Consider the following 4,449-nt stretch of genomic DNA (forward strand, 5'->3'; position numbering starts at 1 on the left):
GTTTGCTTTTCCTTGTGAGCATAAACTTTACATTTTCTTTTGTGTTTCCTGTTCGCAACCTTCTGAGTGTCTCAAATTAAGGAGCAGGAAATGTTCAGGTTGCTCAGGGATTCTTTTCCTGTTTTTTAATACAGTACTGGATCCCTCTATTTAGCAATACATTTCATTGAAGCTATGGGTTTTCAGAAGCCTCTTTTTATATACATAAAAATAAGCAAAGCCTTGACATACGACGAAGTCTGACCTGAGCGTATTCTTAAAATAAAAATTTAAGAAACACACCAAGTTAATGAACTCTCTTCAGCAAATCTAAGGGAATAAATTACATGAAGGTGAGCCAAACGTCTTCATTGCTGGGGGTACAACAAGGATGTCATTCAGTCTAAACACACAACGGCTTTTTCCCCTTTTCTTTTAAGCACAAAGGCAAAAAAAAAAATGTGCAGAAGAAAATTATTCTGGAAGAAGTAAAGAGGATTCCACAAAAAGCCCCCGACCTCTCTCATCTGCCAAAACAGACTTTTTGGCATGTGTGTATGCTTTAGTTCTTTTTTCTATGGGGTACAATTGGTTTTGGAAGCCAAGTGAGGGGGGGGAATATGAATAGGAAAAGCTGGAGGGAAAAGCTGGCTCCTCACATCATGAGCAACTGTGGTGTAGAGGGAACAGCACATAAAAAGGGATTTCACCAAAGACACAAAAGTGACCCATTATTACCGTATTTTTTGCACCATAACACTCACTTTTTTCCTCCTAGAAAGTAAGGGGAAATGTCTGTGCGTGTTATGGAGGAAATGCCTATGGGTGGCATGCCTACGGATTTTCCTCCTCTAAAAACTATGTGCGTGTTATGGTCGGGTGCGTGTTATAGAGCGAAAAATACGGTATATGTTGAAAGTGCATTGCAATTCCTCCCTCTCCAAATAGTTTTTTGTACGCTTGGGATTAAATCCAGTTGGTTCCTTTGCACTCAGGGAAAGGACTTTGAAGCAGCAGGTGCCTCCACTAGCTGCTGGTTCCCCCTGCAGGACCCAGAACCTCCCCCAAATATTGGCACTAGAGAATTGGCCAGCTGTCCAGACAGGGTGGAAGGTGGCATGGGTGGGGCTGTAGGAGGAAGGGGAAATTTTGGGGGAAATGTATACCTTTTTCTTTCATTAGTGGAGACTTATGCTGGGTCAAAAGCCCTCCTAGAAGTAGAGAGAACCAGGCCTTTCTAGGACTGGAGGTAAGCAAGTTACTCCCACCCAAAGAGCTCCAGTGCACTTCTTTCTTGCTATCTTCTGTTGCACTGTACCCCAATCTCCGAGCAGTGCAAAATTCCAGGGGTCCCACGGTTCTGTTTCCTTGGAATGAGGGGCAGCAGAGACTGTGGTGCACTTTCTACAAAGGGGTAAGGCTGTAGGTGCACAAGTTCTAAGCTCAGCATCCACCAGCCGATAGCGATATTGTAAACGCAGGAATCCCTAAACTGCTTCTGGGCTCAGGCCTAGCCTCCACTTCCACTTCATTGACCGCTTTATGTGATCCCATATTTGTGAATGCCTGTGCTTTCACCTGAAGAAGAGGAAGAAGAAGAGGAGGAGGAGGAGGAGGAGGAGGAGGAGGAGGAGGAGGAGTAGTAGTTTGGATTTGATATCCCACTTTGTCAGTACCCGAAGGAGTCTCAAAGCAGCTAACATTCTCCTTTCCCTTCCTCCCCCACAACAAACACTCTGTGAGCTGAGTGGGGCTGAAAGACTTTAGAGAAGTGTGACTAGCCCAAGGTCACCCAGCAGCTGCATGTGGAGGAACGGAGATGCAAACCTGGTTCACCAGATTACGAGTCTGCCGCTCTTAACCACTACACCACACCACACTGGCTCTTGGGATTACAACTGCGGTAGGCGATGTTGTGAAGCCCTGCTCACTACACATGATAACAGGAAGCTGATTTATATCGAGTCAGACCATTGGTCCAGCAAGCTCAGTATTGTCCTCTACATAGCTGTCAACCGTCCCTTATTTGGCGGGAAAGTCCCTTATCCCAGCGCCATGTTCCACTGCTGTCCCTTATTGATGATGTCCCTTAAATTTCCCAGGTTTCAAAGGAAGCAGCTCCTCTCCCTCCCTCCCTGTTGGCCAGGGAGGAGGGAGGCTCCAACTGTGTTGCTTGGCTGTGTTGCTCACCCAATAAGGAGTCTAAGAATGACTGGGGGGTAGAGCTTGCATGCCTTGTGCCGATCAAATCGGCCGCATTGCCTGGGGTCTCGCCTTTGCTCAGCACTTCCCAGCGGAGAGGTGGTTTTCCTTGCTGCATCCCCTTTGCCAGATTGCTGCACTGTGGGAACCACCGCTTGAGGCTTCATTTGGTTGCTGGATGGGCTTTCTGCCTTTGGCTCAGAGGGGCTGAGAAGTCGAACATACCTGTGCTCTGAAAATCCCTTATTTTGGCTGCTGATCCCTTATTTCTGAGACTGCTGGTCCCTTATTTTCAAATCTGTAAGTTGACAGCTATGGTCCTCTACCATTCCTCTACCATTCTGGTAGCCAGAATTTCAGACAAGGTATATTCCCAGCCCAACCCGGAGATGCTAGGAACTGAACCTTTGACCTTCAATTTAGCATGAGAAGGAGATGCTCTACCACTTCATCAACAGGTAGGCCACATGGAGGGTGCAATGTGTCAACGTACATGCCTCCTTAAAAACATGCCCCCTCCTCACACACCTGCACACACATAGTCGCTCTGCCTTGCCGGGTGTTTTCCTTGTAATGATAATAAGACAGACAATGCGTTCTGTGTTTCTTCTCCTTCTGTTCTTCTGTGTCTAACAAGAAAGACGTTAACTATACGTGGAGCCAAGCCAAGGCCTCTCAAAGATGATGTCGATGTACTTCACAGCAACTTTCACAGTAGTTGTCAGGGAGTTTCATAGCACCACATTTGTCTGCAGAGCACATGGTTGGAAAAGGCTGGCACACACTGAGCTAGATGGAAGAAAGGTCTGAATAGCTCTCGTGGCCTCTGTTTCTGGGTGGGTGGGTGGGTGGGTAAGTATATCTGGAACAGCAGTCAAAAGTGACAAAGTGATTGTTTGAAAACTGCATGCTATCTGAAATCTCAAAATGCAGTGCATTAAGGTTGCACTCCGATACACCACTCGCCTGGCAGTAAGTCCCATTGAATTCAGTAGGGCTTACTTCTGAGAAGACACATGCAGAATCGCCCTGTAAAGACCCCACACTGTTGCTTTCTTCCTACTTAGTTATGGATATGTATTAATATTGTTGTTTTGTTTACAGCTGCACTGTCAAGTCTGTATTGATGACACGAGTGGGGGGAAATGACACAGAACAAATTTCCAGGGAAATTGATAGGGTGATTATATTCTAAGTAAGCAAATGTTATGTAATACATTATGGTTGAGGCTATGAGATTTCTGCTGCCTGCAGAGCCCGCAATTAGTAGTACTGCTTTTGTGAACACCAGCCAGATTAATTTCATAATTGACATTTGGAGCACAAGAATTATGGGACTGGGTATTTGAATGTGTGTGTTTTTTCTTCTTCTTCTTTTACTGGCATGGATAAATGCAGCTCTTTTTCAGCAGTGAGCCAATGCTGACTTGCACCTATGGAGAATCTTACCATTGCCAGCTCATCCAGAATGCATTTCATCAGCCTTCACAAATAATGTAATACTTCAGTGCGTGGTTCACATATGTATATCTGGAAGTATCAGGTGTGTCAAGCTTAATATATTTAAATTTGGCTTTTGAATGTGTGTATGCTTAATTATAATTATCATATTGTTATAAAAACACTATTAAAAATGTGTGCAGAGAGATCGTTTGGCTGTTTACTCAGAAGTAAGTCCCACTGTCATCTATGAGATTTGCTTTCCATGTGTGCTTAGGAAAGCAGACTTTGAAACAGGAGTGAGGTTGCCTGTGGCCCTCCAGATGGTGCCATACTACAACTCCCATCATCCCAGACCATTGGCCATGCTGACTGGGACTGATGGGAGTTGGAGTCCAACTGTATCTTTAGGACCACAGCTTCCCCACCCCTTTTGTAAACCTCTGGAGGGGAAAGAACTGCAGATGATCCTTATGTTTTGCCTTCTCAAGTTAACACAGGTTGAATCAGAGCCAAACTGACAAGTGGCCACTGACTTTACCACTGTTTCAGCAATCAAAAATTACAATTGCATGAAGGGGAAGAGCTCTATGTCCTAGAACTGAGACCTGCCCACTCCCCCCGCCACAGACGCCACTATCCACAATTCTGCAGAAACAGCTGTAGAGGGAACTATTAGTGCCGGAATTATGTATAGGCTAAGTAGGTTGAAGCCTAGGGCCTCTAAATCTAGGGGGCCTCGCCAGCCTGCCCACTCCCCAGCAGGCAACCTCCCCTCTCCCAAAATTGCAAACCCAAGACTTCATGCAAGGGCAGGTCAACTCAAGC

Source organism: Podarcis bocagei, assembly GCF_964188305.1.
Source record: "Podarcis bocagei genome assembly, chromosome: 8".
Classification (NCBI taxonomy): domain Eukaryota; kingdom Metazoa; phylum Chordata; class Lepidosauria; order Squamata; family Lacertidae; genus Podarcis; species Podarcis bocagei.